Source organism: Hyperolius riggenbachi, chromosome 4, assembly GCF_040937935.1.
Source record: "Hyperolius riggenbachi isolate aHypRig1 chromosome 4, aHypRig1.pri, whole genome shotgun sequence".
NCBI classification, from domain to species: domain Eukaryota; kingdom Metazoa; phylum Chordata; class Amphibia; order Anura; family Hyperoliidae; genus Hyperolius; species Hyperolius riggenbachi.
In genome coordinates, this window is record NC_090649.1 from 146341025 (window position 1) to 146361429 (window position 20405).

The window sequence follows — 20405 nt, forward strand, 5'->3', positions numbered from 1 at the left end:
TGGCTATAAGTATTAGAGGCAGAGGATAACCAGGTAACTGGTATTGTTTAAAAGGAAATAAATATGGTAGCCTCCATATCGCTCTCACATCAGGTTCCCTTTAAAGGGGGTCTGTGGGGTGTTGAATAAATCAAAAACTGACACTTACCTGGGGCTTCTATCAGCCCCCTGTAGCTGTCATGTCCTCCGCCATCCTGCTACAATCACCCGTTACCCGCCACCGGCAGCGTTCAATTATTTGTCTGACAAATAGTGTGCGCTCCCACTCGCGTTTCCGGGAGCTTACTGCACAGACGCAGTACGAAGTTTTCACATACTGTGCAGTAAGTTCCTGGAGACGCGAGCGGGAGCGAGCACGTGCACAGCCGCGCAGCCGCAGTCTCGTTAGAGGAATCATTAAACCGGGAACAGATAATCGTAGGACAGAGGTCAGTTTGTGTTTTGTTCAGCACTTCACAGAACCCCTTTAAACCTCACTGCCTCATCCGCTTACCCCTTCATCTACTCCACCCCACTATGCCATAAAGACACGACACTGGAAGTGGCAATTAGGTGAGTGTTAACCCATGCTTATCACCTGCTCGCGACTCTGCAGGGAGGGAGAGTGGGAAGAGAGGAATCTGTCCACCTAGCAATTTACAGTGCATGCAGGCCGGATAGGGCCCACGGGCCGTCGTTTGCCCAGCGCTGATCTAGATTGTACTTATACTTGTAAGGGCAGAGACCTCTTCCTTGTGTTTTCTATTTCTGTGCATTTTATCAAATGAACATCTATTGGTATTGGTGATGTTTTTCAAACTAGACTTCAATTGTATGTATCTGGACAGTTACAGTTAGCGACAAAACAATATACAATATAGATGTCAGTGCTCTATAAATACTAAATAATAATTAATGATTGGCCAATTCCAAGCTGAATTAAAGAGACTCTGTAACAAAAATTTCATCCTGTTTTCTACCATCCTACAAGTTCCTAAACCTATTCTAATGTGCTCTGGCTTACTGCAGCACTTTCTACTATCACCGTCTCTGTAATAAATCAATGTATCTTTCCCCTGTCGGACTTGTCGCCCTGTGTCTGGAAGGCTGCCAACTCTTCAGTGTTGATCTGCTATGCACGCCCCCCTCCAGGCCCCTCTACCCACACTCCCATGTGTGTGTGTTATTTACATTAGCCAGCTTTTCTCTGCTCTCTTATCTTTTACAAGCTGGATGAATCCTCTGTTGAGAAAGGAGTCACATGCTGAGGAATTACAGACACGGGCAGAGCTGTCTGCAGGAAGAAACAATCAGCCTGTAACTCTTCAGTGGGTGAGAGCTGCAGGGGGAAAGAAACACACAAATGATCTCTTGAGATTCAAAAGGAAAGCCTTATACAGCCTGCTTGAGTATGGATGTATTTTCTATTTGTGGACATACTGTACATCAACCTACTTCCTGTTTTGGTGGCCATTTTGTTTGTGTATAAACAAACTTTTTAAAACTGTTTTTGACTACTTTTAATGCGGCGAGGAGCGGCGAAATTGTGACAGAGGGGAAGAGTTTACTTTTGTGCGATTTTAACAATACAGATTCGCTCGCCACTCTTCGGCAGGGAACACACTTGTCTTTCAGTTTTCTGCATACTTTTTCTGCTCACCAAGTGTGTTTCTATGCAGGAAAACGTGCACGTTTTTTCACAGCAGCTAAAGTAATTGATAGAGAAAACTGACAAAATGTGCTGAGTCATCATGCAGAATGTTTTCTTTCTGCGTGCGAACAACAAATTAAAGTGAACCTCCGGACTAAAAATCTACTCAGCAGAACTGAAAAGGCTTGATGTTTCTTTAACAGTTTCATAGCATCAGAACTTTGTTTTTCTTAGCAAAGCATCATTTTTAGCTGCATTTTTAGCTAAGCTCCACCCATCATAGAAAACTGCCCGGGCTTTTTTTCCCTGATGCTGTGCAAAGCATGATAGGATTTCCTATGCTGTTATTCACGTTGCCTAGCAACTGGGAGAGGTGATCAGCACACAGGACAGTTGGAACTGTGTCTCATGCTCCCTTTCACCTCCTTTCAACCAAAAAGATGGCTGCCCTCATGAAATCAAACATTTTCCTGTTCTTTTAAAACAGGGTGGGTAAGAGATTATATTACCTATCTATTTTAATTAACATAACTAATGCAACTTAATGACAGTATGTTTGTTTAGGCTGAGGTTCCTCTTTAAGTGTGAACTAGCCCATTGATTAACATGAGTTCTCAGTTTTTCTGTGCAGAAATCGTGCATGGAGACAGTCAAGTGTGTTCCCTACCTTCATGTTTCTATTTTGATTGTTCTCTCCTCCTCCAAGTGACGTGCGGACTCCTCTCGGCTCTAACCTGCAGCTCACACATGCCTGGCTATTTACTGTAGTACTAGACAGAGGAGAGCGATCATCTGAGCTGCGCACCGGGACAGGTGAGTGATGAGCTGAGGCTGGGCTGTCGGTAGCAGAAGATATACCTGCAGGCATATGGCTCTCATTATGCTGCATCCCATGTGATTGCAGCTGGCTCATTACATCGCTGCTGGATTAGCAGGTGGAGGAGCATTTGTGATTACTCGGCGTGCTTCTCTGGCATAGAATATATGCAAGGCTCTTGTGTCTCTCTGAGCTACTCGGACCTGTTGCTGCTGTTTTCCTGTGATCAGGTCTGTGCAGTGATGGGTTTCCACTAATGCAAGAATTGACCTTAGCAACCGCTTTGGAATTACCTGGAGACTGTTTTGTCACTTTTTTTTTTTTTTTTTTTATTCTTACAATTTTTAGGTTCCGCTTTAAACCATACCGGTTGTCTGGCAGCCCTGCTGATCGCTTTGGCTGCAGTAGTGTCTGAATCACACACCTGGAACAAGCATGCAGCTAATATTGTCAGATTTGACAAGTGTCAAACACCTGATCTGCTGCATGCTTGTTCAGGGTCTATGGCTTAAAGTATTAAAGGACACATCCAAGCAATTTAAAAATAAAAAAAATCCACTTACTTGGGGCTTCCTCCAGCCCCTGCTAGCCATTCTGTGCCCTCGCTGCAGCTCTGCTCACTGCTGGTGGTCCTGGGTCCCCTCCCGCGCAGGATTCCTACTGCGCCTGCGCAAGCGGCTCAGAGTCACGCTGACGTCATCTGGACTGTACAGCACAGGAGCAGAACTGTCCAGATGACGTCAGCGCGACCAGTGAACTGCACGCTGGAGTGCAGAGGAAGTCGAAGCAGAAGCCGACCTGGCAAGGTCAGATTCTCCACCGGGAGCCATTGGAGCTTAGCGGCCTGGGCACAGGACGGATGCCAGGGGCTGGAAGAAGCCCCAGGTAAGTGGATTTTTTTTATTTTTAAATACCTCTGACCTTCCCTTTAAGCCTGGTACACACTATCAATTATGATTGGCTAATCACTGACCAATTTTCCCACCTCCCTGTAGTATGAGGGTCATCGTATATTCAATGCTATGAAAAGACTGTGTAGGTAAACCCTCATACTACTATGGGGAGGTGGTAAAATTGGTAATTGATTGGTCAATTATAATTGTTTGTACCAAACTTCAGAGACAGAGGGTCAGCAGGATAGCCAGGCAACTGGTATTGCCTAAAAGGAAATACATATGGCAACCACATATCACTTTCACTTCAGGGGTCATTTAAGGCTTGTTTCCATAGTACCCGCTTTGCTACTTTCTGCGTCTCTTTGCAAAATGAAAAACATGGATGCCAGCAGTTATGTAAATCGTGGTAGCGTTTCTATTAGTGGGTTTTGATTCAGGTCCAAACTCCATGTCTGGTGCATTCTTATCACTGTGTTTGGGTTAAAGTCAATGGGAAAGTTATTGGGTACCAATGTGGTGATTGACACACACACACTCACACACTCACACACACACACACACTCTCTCTCTCACACACACACACACACTCTCTCTCACACACACTCACACACTCTCTCTCACACACAAACACACTCTCTCTCTCACACACACACACTCTCTCTCACACACACACACTCTCTCTCACACTCACACACACACAAACTGTGCCAAAACACATGGAAAACGGCTAGTTGTGCACAAGATTTGGAATTGCTGTGTCCACTGAAAAATAAACCAGATAGGTGTGTCGCAGAGATTACTACCTGCTATGTGTCTGTATTGTTTGTAGGGAGGAATAACCTGACTTTCAGTGCATCAGAGGTGTGCTAAATCAATCTGTTGCTAACAAAATGTAAGTTTGACAGTTTACAGTGAAGATCCTACTGCTAAGATCACTTGTGGGCCTGAAATTTGGTTTAGTGAAAACTGAAGGAGTTGCCTAGGTCTACCGTAAGGTAACCAAACCTGATTGGTTTCTCTGGGAAACGATTATATTTTTTTTCGTCTTAACTTTAATCTGCCCTAGTGGCCTAAATGGTTAAAAAAAGGTTGCTATTGACAACAAAACCCAACATGCACTGTAAATGGCATGAAGGCAACAGGAACATTTTGTATCTGCAGTGACTGCGGTCTGTTATGATCGTAATTGTGGCTGAAGGCTGCTTCTATTTCAATGCTGGTTTCCTGGATTGCAAAGGGTGGAGCTCTTTGTGTTTTGTAGTGATTACATCTCTGTGCTGGGTGGAGCTCCTGTGTGTGGAATTTAGTGTAGTTGGGTGATTTAAGCCAGATGTGTCTGTGCCTCATCCCCCTTGTAAATGTGCAAGGAATGTAATCAAACTGGTGTAGGTGGGGGTAGGGTTGCCACCTTTTGACGGGGAAAATACTGGTTTGGGGGTGTAGCCTGGAGGGTGTGGCCTAAAAGTGGGAGGGGTTTGCTACGACCCTTTTTTAAAAATAGCACAAGAAAAATTAAACATTACAAAAGTAAACACCTTTTGTTAAATAGTTAAAAATTGCCCATGGTTGGTACTTACCTCGGGAAAGGGAAGCTTCTGAATCCTAATGACGCTTCCTCCGTCCTCCTTGGTCAGCCTGATACTATGCTGGGACCCCCGCTGCCACTGCGCGCAGTAGCAGCTTTCCACTTGGGCTCTAGTGAAAATAGCCGAGCCCGATCAGGTCTGCTCTACTGCGCAGTCACCTGCAAAACAGGTCAGACCCAATTGGGCTCGGCTATTTCTGGCAAAACCTGAGCGGGAAGCCACTAGTGCACGTGCCAACAAGGAGATCTTGGGGGGGTCACAGTGCTGAATCCCCTCTACTGCGGAGGATAGGGGAAGCCTCTTTAATATCCAAAGGCTTATTCCCTCCCGAGGAAAGTCCCCCCTAGGGGCAATTTTTTTTCTAAGGTACACTTTAAAGGTGTTCACTTTAAAGGTGTTCATTAATGATACATTTATATGACTGATCATTTCCAATCAATGCGGTAATTGATCTGATGTAATTGGCCCTGCCCCATTAATGACTGAATAACTGAACTGAATAACTGGTAGCCAAGTTGATCAGTTTTGGAATGATCCTATCGAATTTGCTAATGGGAATTTGTCCTTTAATGGGTATGACCAATCGTTTCTGCCTGATTATCACAGAAACGATCAGACGCAGAACTGTATCATTAATGGGCACTTTACGAGTTTGGAAGGGAAGATGGGGCTGATGGAGGGTTGGGGGGGACAGGGCGGGGGCAAGAGAGAGAGAGAGGGGGAGAATAGAGAGGGGGGGGAGAGGGAGGGGGGTGAGAGAGAGAGAGGGGGGGGAAGAGAGAGACAGGGGATCAGGGCCGGGACGAGGCAGAGACTGGGCAGGCTGCAGCCTCTGAGCGCTTCCCCTAGAGGGCGCACTCCTCTGCACTCGCCCTCCCATTCTGTACCATTCCTTTGGGCGCTCCCCATCTGCCCTGCGCTGTGATCTCTCTCATCAAACTACCCTCTCCAGTCCACACCTGTTCTATCTATCTGGCCCTTCTGTCCGGAGCTGTAACAGCCGCGCTGTCATCAGAGAGATGATAGGCAAGGCTATGGCATTGGGTTGCTAGGCAACAGCAGGAAGACGGCTTCCGCAGGAACAGAATTGGTGTCGGCTTCCTGCAGAGTTGCCTATGGACAAAAACACTGCACGTGTTATGTGAGATGCTGCTGGACTGAACAGGAGAACGACCCCCTGCTAGCATTAAAGGAAAACTTAAGTCAAATAAAAAAAAATGACATTTACTCACCTGGGGCATCCCTCAGCACCCCGAAGCTGGATGGTGCCCTCGCAGCCCCGCTCCGATCGTCCTGTCCCCGCCGGCGGCTACTTCCGGTTCGGCGACAGCCGCCGACAGGCTGGGAACGCGGCTGATTTTCCGCGTTCCCAGCCGCTGCTATCACCCTCTATGCTGCTATAGCGTATATATAGACGCTATAGCAGCATAGAGGGTGATAGCAGCGGCTGGGAACGCGGAAAATCAGCCGCGTTCCCAGCCTGTCGGCGGCTGTCGCCGAACCGGAAGTAGCCGCCGGCGGGGACAGGACGATCGGAGCGGGGCTGCGAGGGCACCATCCAGCTTCGGGGTGCTGAGGGATGCCCCAGGTGAGTAAATGTCATTTTTTTTTTTTTGACTTAAGTTTTCCTTTAAGTGAATGCCAGACCCTGCCCACAGATGACTGGACAGCGCAAAGGGAAGGCCGAGACCAGCTGTTGTCATGTAGATGCCTGAAAGGAAGCAGGCATGGTGGGGGGGAAGGGGGCTTTAAAGGGACAGACAGAGAGAATCACAGACAGACACACATCACATCAAATAGCTGCCTATTACTAGATGTGTTCTCAATACAGCAGTGCCCTCAATCTAACTCTCCATTTTGTGAAGTGAGTTTAGATTGAGTGCACTGCAGTATTGAGTACACGTCTAGTCGGGGGGGGGGGGGGGGGGCACTTTGGAATCTCTGCCTCTGGTGCTGGGAAGCCTTGTCCCAGCACTGCAGGGGATAGAGAGAGAAGGGTTGAGATAGAGGGGGAGAGAGACACTTCTGTGTGTATTCTGCTACCTGTGTGTATTCTGCTACCTGCTTCCTCACAGCACTTCAGCTGTGACAAGTCATCTGGGGGACCTCTCTCCTCTCTTGACACTGCTGGCTGCTGCCTGGGGGCTGGGCTGGCTCATTGCTGTTTTTCACTGCACAGAGTCAGTCAGAGTCCTCTCCTACACATTCCAGCTCACACAGACAGCAGCACATTAATTATGTGCTGGCTCTGCTGAAGACGTTTCTTTGCCTTCTCAGCTGAACTCTTCCGTTCCTCTGTCTGGCCCAGTGCACACCAAAACCGCTAGCAGATCCGCAATATGCTAGCGGTTTTGGGAGCTGATTTCAGAGCGATTCTAGGTATGCTTAGAGAGGTTTTCTAAACATACCTAGCGGTCCTGGGTGCGTTTTTTGTGTAGCAGATTACACATATTGTTACAGTAAAAGCTGTTACTGAACAGCTTCTGTAACAAAAACGCCTGGCAAACCGCTCTGAAGTAGCGTTTTTCAGAGCGGTTTGCGTTTTTCCTATACTTTACATTGAGGACGAAACGCTTCTGCAAACCGCATGCGTGCAGCAGGAGGCACGTTTGCGGCTGGGCAAAAACCTCAAACCGCCGGTGTGCACCATCCCATTGCAATACATTAGCCAAGCATTTTTACAGGCGGATGCGGCCGGCGGATCGCTCCAAAAACCGCTCGGTGTGCACTAGGCCTTAGTTTGTTTCTCTCCCTCTGCACAGTGTAGTGTGAGCCTGTGACTGTGAGCTGAGCAGCTGACTCACGTAATTAGGCCAGGAGGACAACTCAGAAGACTCATGCTGTTCAGAGAAGTCCAGCTCACACAGACTTTCTCTTACTCGCTAGGCTCCCCCTTCTTCCCCAGAATCCTCACTGGTGATTAGCTGGCAGTGCCTGGCCAGCCAATTCAAGGAGAGGAGAGGGAGATCTGTCTGCAGGTTGCACAGCTGGGAGCCTGCTTGGGCTAATTTTACCGGCAGATGACGTGCCGGTGAAACTTTTATTCCGGTGCCGGATTTTAAATGTTTTTTCTGGCCGGGCCGGCCAGATTCCGGCTGGGTGGCAACCCTAGGTGGGGGAATACTGTAATGCAGTGTTTTGGTTAGAGATATACGAGCTAGAAAACACTAACAAGTGTGAATAACTGTAGAGTATAAAAAAAAACTTATCAGATCCATTTTTTTTAGTGTGGGCAAGTATAAGAACTTCTGTGGGATTTATTTCATACTACCGTAATATTTCTCCCTTGCTGCCCTTTGCCTCACTGCAACTGGCACAGGAAAACGTGAGGGCAACTGAATTACATAATTATAAAATGTAAACAGATGTTTAGAGGTTTTCTGTTGGAGAGATATGTATCTTAACCACTTTATTCACCACTACAGTATATCTACATCCTCTGTGACTTCATCTAAGCTTCGAGTCAGTAGATATATGTCTTGTAGCAGAAGCATAGCTGTGCAGGATTGGGCTTGCGCCTGTGCACATTTCTGGCACTATCTGATGCAGCACTAATTGGTGAATGGGAATATAGGTTTCCTGAGCTAATGAGATTGATTTGTATCATTAAAAATACTTTTATTTTCTCAGTTCATAGTGAAAAATACACTCTGTAGCATTATTTCAGAATCCAATATCTTCACCATAAATTGTGACAGAAACATAATCTAAGTTTTGTGATGAGCGGTAAGAATAGCCAAACAAAATTTGTGTTCATCTAGAGTAGCACTTTTTATTTTTAAACTGGAATTGGTAAAACTGAGAAATACATTTTTTTTGTTTTTGTTTTTTTCTATTTTTCTTCCTTTTATTACCGTTGAAATTCCCAGAAAACAAAATTGTTGAAGGGAAAAATGGCATACAATGAAAGCCTAGTTTGTCTTGAAAAAAAACAATATATATTTCATTTCTGTGTCATAAGTAGGTATACAGTTATTGCTGATGAAATAAGGACATAGCTAAACTGTCAAAACTGCTCTGGTCCATAAGTGGGAATCAAGGTCTGGATGTGAAGTGGTTAAGGGGCACATACACTGTTCGATTTCAGCGATCGATCTATTCTATAGAATCGATTAATCAGAAATCTATTCTTTCAAATCAGCAAATCAATAGATTTGCAGGCAATTTCTATTGATTTGATCTATCTGACAGGATGGAAAATCTAGGTCGATCTGCTGCTGGCAACAGATCGATGGCCCATAGAGCTCAACTCGATCTAATGGTGCAATAATGCATTTAGATCGATTTTTCAATAGATTTCCAATATATTTAATTCTGAAATCTATTGGAAATCTGTTCCTAGTGTGTGTGGCACACATCAGAAAGATTCATCAGATACATTCGACTTGACAGAAATCTGACGGTTGAATCTGCTGCAAATCTATAAGTGTATGGCCTCTTTTCCACGGACAGTTGATAAGCGGTGAAATGCCTCTCAAACTCGCACTACTGCTTGGCAACTGCTCACTACTGCTTGCTAAGCACAAAGTTCAACTGTTCATGGAGAAGAGGCCATAGGGCTGGTGCACACCAAGAGCGGTTCTGAGCGTTTTTTAAAACGCTTTTGGGGGGGGTGGGGGGGAATGCTTGGCTAATGTATTGCAATGGGCTGGTGCACACCACAGCGACTCGGGTCCTGCAGCATTTTTAAGATTTCTGAGGTGTTTCTGCCTCAATGTTAAGTATAGTAAAGTGGAAAACCTCTATAAACAAAACGCTAGGTCAGAGTGGTTTTCCAAGCAGTTTTGTTACAGAAGCTGTTCAGTAACAAAATATAGAAGCTGCTACACAAAAACGCTCCAAAAAACGCTAGGCTTGTTTAGAAAATCTCTCTAAACATGCCTAGAATCACTTTGAAAAGCAAATTGCTAGCGTTTGCTGATCCGCTGGCGGTTTTTGGTGTGCACTGGCCCTAACTGTTACCGTATTTTTCGGAATATAAGACTCACTTTTTCTCCCCCAAAAATGGGGAGAAAAAGTTCCTGCGTCTTATATTCCAAAGGCAGGGAATCCCTGACTTCAGAACGCCCTGCCGATAGGAGCCGCCGCATTGTCGGGGACTCCCTGCCTTGTCCCCCTGTGTGGTCCACCTGCCCCCAGCATGTCTCTGCTCCCCCTTGGCAACAATGACGGCAGAGCAATTCACCTTCCTATGGATTCCAGCGCTGTGTGGTCCTCCATCTCCAGCATGTCAGCGCTACACCTGTAAAAGAAAAGTTAGTGGCAGAGCGGCTCACCTACCCAGCGGCAGTGATCTGCAGACATCTCGCGTACCGGGCAGCTTCCAGTAGTGACGGCTCCTGTTAATGTTTATTGAGTCATGGGAAATGACTCATTGAATCATTAACAGGAGTCTGTTAATGATTCAGTGAGTCATTCCCCATCACTTAACGAGTCATTAACAGGAGCCGTCACTAGGGGAAGCCGCACGGTACGCGAGATGTCTACAGATCACTGCCGCTGGGTAGGTGAGCCGCTCTGCCACTAACTTTTCTTTTACAGGTGTAGCGATGTCATGCTGGAGATGGAGGACCACACAGCGCTGGAATCCATAGGAAGGTGAGTTGCTCGGCCGTAATTTCTGTTAAGGGGGAGCGGACACATGGGGGGGGGGGGGGGAACCACACATGCGACTGGAGGACCACACGGGGGTGAAGGGGGGACACTGAAACACACACAAGGGGGACACAGACACACACACACACACAGGGGGACAGGAGTGGACGCAAGGGGACTGGAGGACCACATGAGGGGGCTGGAGGACACCCACAGGACAGGAGGGGACACATGGTGCAGGAGGACCACACAAGGTGGCAGGAAGGGATGACACACACAGGAGGACAGGAAGGGACACATAGTGGACACAGGAGGACAATGGGGGAGAACATGTACAAGACGCTCCTGGAACATGGACGCACCAGGTTTAGTATATACTGTATACATTTTTTCCCCTGATTTTTTTCCCTCTAACCCTATGTGCGTCTTATATTCCGAAAAATCTTATTTGAGACAGTCAATGAGATGCTAATATGTCTGGCCTGCATGTAGACCTCATGCAAATTGTACGTGGTTTGGAATAGGGCCAATCAAATTCATCAGGAAGTGTATTTAGCTCCATTTAATCTGCATACAAGGCAGGATTACTAACCTCTTGGTCATCTAAAGCCTGGTACACACATGCAATTTTGATTTGGACAATTTTGCCACTTCCATGTAGTATGAAGTCCAACAGTTTTTGAATACTGTGAACAGAACATATATAACAACAAGATGGCGCCTGGGTAGGACGCCTCGGCACGCAGGGCTCCGGCTCTCCAAACTCTTTTCCCCCCTTCCCTTTGTGGCTCACCTGCGCCGGAGGTCAGGGAAGTTCCCCCTGCTCTCCTCGTCCTGGAGAGCCTGGGCATGCTATGCTCCGGGTCCTGGACCACCCGGATCCGCAGCCATACCATCGCAACAGCCCCTCCACGATCCGACCAGTCCGCAATGCCCAGATCTCCAGTGCAAAACCAGCCATCAGGACACTAATCGGCCAGGTCACACTGTAATTCGAAGGGGACTCCTTCTCACTGTTCTTTTTTCACCTTCTTTCTTCACTCGCCTCTCTCTCTCTCTCTTCCCAGGTCGGACCCGGGCATCCGATTCAAAGTATCGCTGCAGAAGCGTTTTGAGTGCCATGTACGGCAGCGGATTACCCCCTGGTCCTTCTCCTGGTCTATCCCTTATGTATCCCTCTCTATCTATGCTTTATATTTTTATGCCTGCATAAGCACTGAACCTACTGTATGTATCAGTATGCACTTTATGTATATACTGTATATCTACTGTATGTATTTCTACTGTACCACCACCGACCCTGTTGTGCCAAAATCAATTCCGGGTATAACTCTGTTGTACTTGGCGAAATAAATTCTGATTCTGATTCTGAATACTGTGAACAGATTGTGCAGGTACGCTCTTATACTGCATGCAGGTGGTAAAAATGGGGAGTAATTGCCCCCCCCCCCTCCATCCCAGCTGGCAACAGTACGCTCACCTGTCCGGCTGGCACGTATCATCCGGGGTATTAACTTCATGCGGCGGGTCTCCTCCTCACAGTGATTGAACCTGCTGTACAACGATGGTCAAATCTACTAGTGTATGGTCTGCTTTATCGTAACATAAGGCACACAGTAAATTTGTTATGTAGCACGCTGGAGGTGTTCTTCAACCAGGAATAAAAACCTCACAGAAGGTCTCCTGTTTGTGTGTTTCTCCCAGTAGCTCTAGTTTCCTGCTGCAGCCTCCCATTTCATATATGCAGTTATGAATGGTATATATTTTGCACATGTAGACAGGTGTGTCCATGGTCTACCCGACTACCTTTCTGTGGGAGTTTTAGGGCCGGTTCATGCTGGCGACTGCTGTGCGCCCCGCAGCATCTTGATCAAATGCTTTTCTGCAAGTGTGCAGAAAAGCATTTGGTGGCTGTCTGCAGTGTTTCTGTTCACCCCCGCAGGGGAACATGGAGATGCAGTGCTAAATGACTCTTGAAGTTGCATGTTGCTTCCAGGGTTGGCTGAAACAATGGGAAAATCGGGATCAAAATGTGGTGTTCACGCGAATGATGGTAAAAAGTATGAAACAAGCACTACCATTCACTTGAATAGGCAGCGCTTAACTAATGAACATGCTGCTCAAGAGGGTTTATTAGCCTCAGGCGACTACATGTACTAGCTAGCCTAGTGCTAACTATGATCTTATACAGCCGGATAACCTATTAGTTTTAGTGGGGCAGACTTAGGCTAGCAAAACCTCCTGAGCGTCGTAACGCTCAGAAGGTTAAAAATGCCTGGCTGTCTTCTTCTTTTTTTACTTGTCAGTAGAATCACTCACCTAAAACAAGCATGCAGCCCATTTGACCAGACTTCAAACGCCTTATCTACATGCTTCAGCGTCCTCCCCAGAGATTTTTTTTACAAGCCAGGTGGCATGAAAAAGTAGCCGGGTGGGGCACGATGGGGGAATGCAGGGCTGGTGCAACTTACAGCATAGTAGGAGATGAGCCGATGACAACCAGGTGCTTACCAAAATTAGCTGGGTGGAGCACCTGGCTAAAAGACCCTGGGGAGAACACTGCTTGTGCATGGTCTATGGCTAAAGGTGGCCATACACTGATAGATTTGCAGTAGATTCGGCCATCAGATATATTTCTGTCAGATGCTTGTCAGATCAAATCTTACAGTAATCTAGCTGATGTGTGCCACACGCTGGAATAGATTTCAGAATGAAATCTATTGGAAATCTATTGAAAATCTAAATGCATTATTGCACCATTAGATCCAGTGCAACTCTATGGGCTATCGATCTGCTGCTTGCCTAGATTTTCTATCCTGTCAGATCAAATTTATTGATTGGCTGATTGATCGGCCATCGATTTCTGATCGATTTGATCGATGGCTGAAATCGACCAGTGTATGGGCCCCTTAAAAGTGTTAAGGTAGCCATACATCCACCGATTCTTATTCAATCGACAAAGCGATCAACCTTATTAAGGAATCCACTTCAGTATGGTTGATGGAAAGTTGGTCGACTAGTCGCCCACACACTACATGCAATATCCTATGCTATGCACCTTCACTAATTGATGTATGCAGGACTTCAACATGTGCTCACTGTAATATTACCAGTGAGCACATATACAAGTCCTGCATACAGATTTACTGTACTTATGAGCTCTGCCTGTCATTAGCCCATAATCCTATCATAATTGTAGATTGTGAACTTTACTGCTGAGATCCCAGAACTTGGCATTGAGGCCTGGAACCCACTCCAAATCGCTATCGCTAATCGCAATAGGTAGTGTTTTTTAAAGAGACTCTGAAGTCTCTAAAAAAAAGTATTTTTATTTAAAAAATATGTTTAATATGTTATCCCTAACTAAACCGCCGCATCCCCGCCGCTATAAACTATCTAAATCCCCCCAAACTCCCCGGGGCACACTATGGGGAGCCCTTCCGTGTGAGGCAGGGCTATGAGCTGCAGCCCTGCCTCACACGCGTCTGTCAGCGGCGGATCGCCACCTCTTCCCCGCCCCTCTGTCTTCCTTCGCTGAGAGGGGCGGGGGAGAGGCGGAGATACGCGCTGACAGATGCGTGTGAGGCAGGGCTGCAGCTCATAGCCCTGCCTCACACGGAAGCGCTTAGGGCAGCAAAATCCACGACCAAAAAAGTTGTGGATTTTGCGGGGGAGAGGGAGGGGGGAGTTTGGGGGGATTTAGATAGTTTATAGCGGCGGGGATGCGGCGGTTTACTTAGGCATAACATATTAAACATATTTATGAAATAAAAAGACTTTTTTAGAGACTTCAGAGTCTCTTTAATGAGCGTTTTGTAAGCGATTTTGGTAGCGATTTTAAAAAGTGTAATCGTTTTGCCAGTGATTATGTAGCGATTAACATTTTTTAATTGTGATTGGTCCATTCAATTTAATTTTTTTTTACAGTGTGCAGTAATTTAAAAACGCTAGCAAAATCGCTCTGGATAGCAATTCATGAGCGATTTATTCCAACTTTTATATACTTTACATTTCAGAAACGCTAAAGCTCAAAAATGTTGCATGTTCTGCGTTTGCGATTTTGCTAATCGCAATCACTACAGTGGAATTTGGCCCTTTCATTAACATTAGCTGAGCGTTTAGGGAAATCGCTAGCGTCTTGAATCGCTCAAATTGCTCTAGTGGGTTCCAGCCCTCACTTTAATTATTGAAATTAAATAATTAATCAAATTATTGGATGGCTATATGGGCACATAAATGGCAGATGAAATTTAATGTTGAAAAATGTAAAGTCATGCATTTTGGTCGTACCAATGGTCTAGCACCATACAAAATAAATGGGATACAGTTGGGGACATCAAACTTGGAGAAGGACTTAGGAGTACTCATCGACAACAAGTTAAATAATTGTACTCAATGCCAAGCCGCTGCAGCTAAAGCTAACAAAATTTTGGGATGCATTAAAAGGGAAATAAAAACTCGAGATGCTAGCATAATATTGCCCCTGTTTAACTCTCTAGTAAGGCCACATCTGGAATATGGAATTCAGTTCTGGGCACCACATTACAATAAAGATATTGCAGTTTTAGAGCAGGTGCAGAGACGAGCAACAAAATTGATACGTGGGATGAAAGGTTAGATAAACTGGGTTTATTTAGTCTAGAGAAAAGACGCCTTAGAGGAGATCTAATTAACATGTATAAATACATCAGAGGGCAATATAATAGCTTGGCAGATGAGCTTTTTGTCCCTAGGCCTTCTCAAAGGACTAGAGCAGGGTTTCTCAACACGTGGTACGCGAACCCCAGGGGGTACGCGAGACCACTGCCGGGGGTACGCACAGTGAAGTTACCCGAGAGCAAATAGTGTGTTCCGCACCACTTTTACCAGCAAGGGATGCAAAAATCACATAGCTGAAAAACTACATCTACTAGGATCAATGTATACTTCACTCCTGCTCAGTGCTGCTATTTATAGCTCCCCCGCAGCTTCTTGCCAATGCCTACTGCTAAGCTAAGCTGATAATAGATAACGGCAGTGTTCTCAGAGGAGAGAGGAACTACTGCAGCACCCCTCTCCATGAGCGAAGTGAACACATCCAGAACTCCTCCCCCAAGAATGTGAGGAGGAGAAGAAGAGGAGAGACGCACACATCACCACGTGCTGCAAGCAACACGGGAGACAGACAGAGGAGGGTGGGTGTGTGTGTCTATGGGGGTGGTTTTGTGTGTAAATCTATGGGGGTGGTTTTGTGTGTAAATCTATGGTGTGTGTGTGTGTGTGTGTGTGTGTGTGTGTGTGTGTGTGTGTGTGTAAATCTATGGGGGTGGTTGAGTGTAAATTGGTAAATTGCCTGTGTGTGATGTGTATCTTTTTAACATACACTTATAGATCTTCTGCCAGCCTCAGCCAGCACCATCACCTCTAACTCACCACCTATCACCCACTGCACTGCACAGCATCCTTACCTGTCTCTCCCACCCTTCACCCTCTGCCAGCCTCAGCCAGCAGCATCCTCACCTCTCTCCCACCCTTCACCCTCTGCCAGCCTCCGCCAGCAGCACCCTCCACTGTCTCTCCTACCTTTAACCCTCTGCCAGCCTCAGCCAGCATTCTCACCTGTCCCTCACCACCCATCACCCTCTGCCAGCAGCATCCTTACCTGTCTCTCCCACCCTTCACCCTCTGCCAGCCTCAGCCAGCAGCATCCTCACCTGTCTCTCCCACCCTTCACCCTCTGCCAGCCTCAGCTAGCAGCACCCTCACCTGTCTCTCCCACCTTTCACCCTCTGCCAGCCTCAGCCAGCATTCTCACCTGTCCCTCACCACCCATCGCCCTCAGCCAGCAGCGCCCTCACATGTCTCTCACCACCCATCACCCACTGCCAGCCTCAGCCAGCAGCACCCTCACCTGTCTCTCCAACCTTTCACCCTCTGCCAGCCTCAGCCAGCAGTCTCACCTGTCCCTCACCACCCATCACCCTCTTCCAGCAGCATCCTTACCTGTCTCTCCCACCCTTCACCCTCTGCCAGCCTCAGCCAGCAGCATCCTCACCTGTCTCTCCCACCCTTCACCCTCTGCCAACAGCATCCTCACCTGTCTCTACCACCTTTCACCCTCTGCCAGCCTCAGCCAGCATTCTCACCAGTCCCTCACCACCCATCACCCTCTGCCAGCAGCATCCTCACCTGTCTCTCCCAACCTTCACCCACTGCCAGCCTCAGCCAGCAGCACCCTCACCTGTCTCTCCAACCTTTCACCCTCAGCCAGCATTCTCACCTGTCCCTCACCACCCATCACCCTCTGCCAGCCTCAGCCAGCAGCATCCTCACCTGTCTCTCCCACCCTTTAACCTCTGCCAGCCTCAGCCAGCAGCATCCTCACCTGTCTCTCCCACCCTTCACCCTCTGCCAGCCTCAGCCAGCAGCATCCTCCTTTCGACCTCTGCCAGTCTCAGCCAACACAGTCACCTGTCCCTCACCACCCTTTAGCCTCTGCAAGCACCCTCACCAGTTTCTCCCCGCACAGCACCCTCATCTGCCTCTCTCCATCCAGCACCCTCATTCTCCCAAGCGTCTCGGTGCGCGAGTGTGCGCACACACTCAGCAGGGGTACTTTGCAGAGATGGAGTAGCAGTAAGGGGTACTCGGCTTAAAAAAGTTGAGAAACACTGGACTAGAGGACATAATCTGCGCATGGAGGAAAAACGGTTTAGCCATTTATTTAGGAAAGGGTTCTTTGCAGTAAGAGTGATTAAGATGTGGAATGCATTGCCACAGGAAGTCGTTATGGCAAACTCTATACCTGCATTTAAAGGGGGCTTAGATGCTTTCCTTGCGTTGAAAGACATCCATGGCTACAATTACTAGGTAATGCCTAATGATGTTGATCCAGGGATTTTATCTGATTGCTATCTGGAGTCGGGAAGGAATTTTTCCCTTTTGGGGCTAATTGGACCATGCCTTGCAAGGGTTTTTTCGCCTTCCTCTGGATCAACAGGGATATGTGAGGGAACAGGCTGGAGTAGTACTTTGTACTGGTTGAACTTGATGGACGTATGTCTTTTTTCAACCAAAATAACTATGTAACTATGAAACTCAGCTGCTGCATTTTCTACCCTCGGCTTATCCACGAGTCAATTTTTTCCTAATTTCTAAAGGAAAATGTACCTCAGGTTAAACGCGGGTCGCCTTATACACAAATATATACAGTAATGGAAATTGTGGTCTCCTTTTCCACTAAAGCAATTTGATTTCACTGCAAATGTTGTGTCTGCTGCATTTTATTATTTTTTTGCATTAGTCAATGGGGGTGCAAGAAATTCACATTATACACGTGTTGCTACATGACTTGTCGTGTTTTATTTTGACTTGTAACTGAACCATGTGTCCGGAGCTGGGAAAAAAGGGCGCAGGCAGCTAGTGGACAAAAAGGGCGCCGCCATTCACTCCCATAATAAATAACGTTTAATGGGCGCCGAGCAGGAAAAAAGGGCGCCGGAGCTAAATAAAGTTTACAAACGGTGCCCGGAGCTAAATAAAGTTTACAAACGGCGCCCGGAGATGTTTAATGATTTATAACTGAGCTTGTGGTGATTTACGTTTATAAAATGCACCCGTGCCGAATAACGTTTATGAAAATACTAAACATATTTATCTTATTTAAATAATTAAAACATTATTTAAATTTTTATCCCTTACTGTTTTTAAAACATTATTCACAAAATAAAGCGATCAGTACGTAATGTAAATTGGAATATATTTTTTGGAGTCACAATTTGTAAAACATTATTATCCACATAATAAAGCGATGCCTAAGAGGGGTGGTTAGGGTTATGCACCACCAGGGGGGTCTTAGGTTTAGGCACCACCAGGGGGGTCTAAGGCCCGGTTCACATTAGCGGTGGCCGTCCGGAATCGCCGTGCCGGAGCCGGACCGCTTGCAGAACGGACGGAACGGACGCACGGCAATAGCAATGAAAGCCTATGCGTCCGTTCACATGCGTCCGTTCTGCCGGACCGGATCCGGACCGGATCCGGACTCCGGCGTCCGTTCCAACGTGCGCTATTTTTTGGTCCGGCTCCTCCGGCAGCCGTATCCGGAGCGGAGCCGGACTGCACCATCCGGCCAATACAAAGCAATGAGAGCCGGAGAGCGCACAACACACTGGCTACAAAAACCGGACGTTCTACCCCACTTCCTATGCATTTTGAATGGGGACCACATGGGCCCAGCGTTCAAAGAGTGGGGCAGCAGCGATTTCATGCTGGAGCTCGTTTTGGCAGCAACATGTCTGATGTCTGATAACGAGGAGGCGAACAACAGGAAGGAGAGAATTCCCAGGTTTACGAGTAAAAAATGCCTGGATCCATGGTCCCAACTGCAGTCTCTGTATCCACGGATGGTCTCCACACGTCCACCTGTCTCCAACAATGACCCCAGACCCTTCTGCTGACCTCCCAGACCCCAGGTATTTACAGGATGGTATCTCCTTAAGAAACCGGATCCGGACCGCAACCGTGTTCACACCGCACGGAAACCGGATGCAAACGGACCGGATCCGGACCGGATCCGGATAGGAACCGTACGGATCAGGTCCGGTCCGGCTCCGGTGCGGTCCGGACATCCGGTGCGGTTTTGACAAAACCGCAAGTGTGAACGGGGCCTTAGGTTTAGGCACCACCAGGGGGGTCTTAGGTTTAGGCACCACCAGGGGGGTCTTAGGTTTAGGCACCACCAGGGGGGTCTTAGGTTTAGGCACCCCCAGGGGGGTGTTAGGTTTAGGCACCACCAGGGGGTCTAGGGGTTAGGGATAGGTACAGGGAGGGCTTTGGGGTGGTTAGTTTTAAGCACCACCAGGGGGGTCTTAGGTTTAGGCACCACCAGGGGGGTCTTAGGTTTAGGCACCACCAGGGGGGTCTAGGGGTTAGGGATAGGTACAGGGAGGGTTCTGTGTGAGAGTAGGCTTAGGTATAGTTTTACTACAATTTTAGTAATATTTACTAATGTTTTACAACACTTATTACGAACGTAGTTATATTTATATCATCGTTATAAAGAATATTTTCTGATTTTATTATAAGAACAAACCATAAATGAAGGTTATTCACAATAATATACAATTATAACAATTAATCATATTTTATCGTTATTTTAATAAACGTAATTATAAGTTTCACTTTTGAAATAGGGAAGATTAAAGTTTTCACAATTGCCGATTTCATAAACATTATTTAATGATTTTTAAATTTGTTAAACATTATTTGTAAACGAAATATAGCACACTATTTTTATAAACGCTATTCAAGATTAATTGTTAATTAGCGTTTACACCCCGCGCCCTTTTTGTCCAGGCGCCCTTTTTGTACGTACGCCATGTGTCCACTGCTGACACGTATGTGGTTACAAACGCTCCCATTTGCGTTTTATAGAGCAACCAGAAGCGCTCACTCCTGGCATCTGGGCAAATCAATGGCAACTCCCCATTTTGATGGCCATCCGAAGGAGACCTATTGGCACACTAAAAATAAGAGACTCCAAGAACATTCTAAGAGTTATGGCCCAGTACAGCTCTTATGCTGGGCATACACGACTCATTTTTGCTGCTGGATTCTCCCGTTCAATCGTTTCGCCGCTCGATTCCACAGTCAATTCTCCTATCTTCCGTTCCTTTTTCTTATCTTTTTCCATTCACTGTAATCTGGAATCGAGCAGCAAAACGATCGAACGGGAGATTGGACGTGTCGGAAATTATCAATGAAGTCATCTTAATGGCTCAAAAACGAACAGTGTATGCCCAGCATAAAGGTAGCCATACACTGGTCGATTTGCCATTAGATCGACCAACTGACAGATCCCTATCTGATCGAATCTGATCAGAGAGGGATCGTATGGCTTCCTT

The 20405-nt window shown here is 46.8% G+C and overlaps 1 protein-coding gene across 3 annotated transcripts in view; it reads left to right on the plus strand.

Moving 5' to 3' along the window:
* Positions 1-2386: 2386 nt before the first annotated feature.
* Positions 2387-20405, plus strand: part of LOC137570549 (phospholipid scramblase 2-like) — a 154966-nt gene continuing 136947 nt past the window's right edge. The window contains exon 1 of one of the 3 annotated variants that reach the window (XM_068279245.1): positions 2387-2443. The gene's annotated coding sequence lies outside the window, so the exon portion shown is untranslated. Of the gene's footprint in view, positions 2444-15635; positions 15699-20405 lie in introns of those variants that run through there. The other 2 variants (XM_068279246.1, XM_068279244.1) reach the window with 2 other exon arrangements.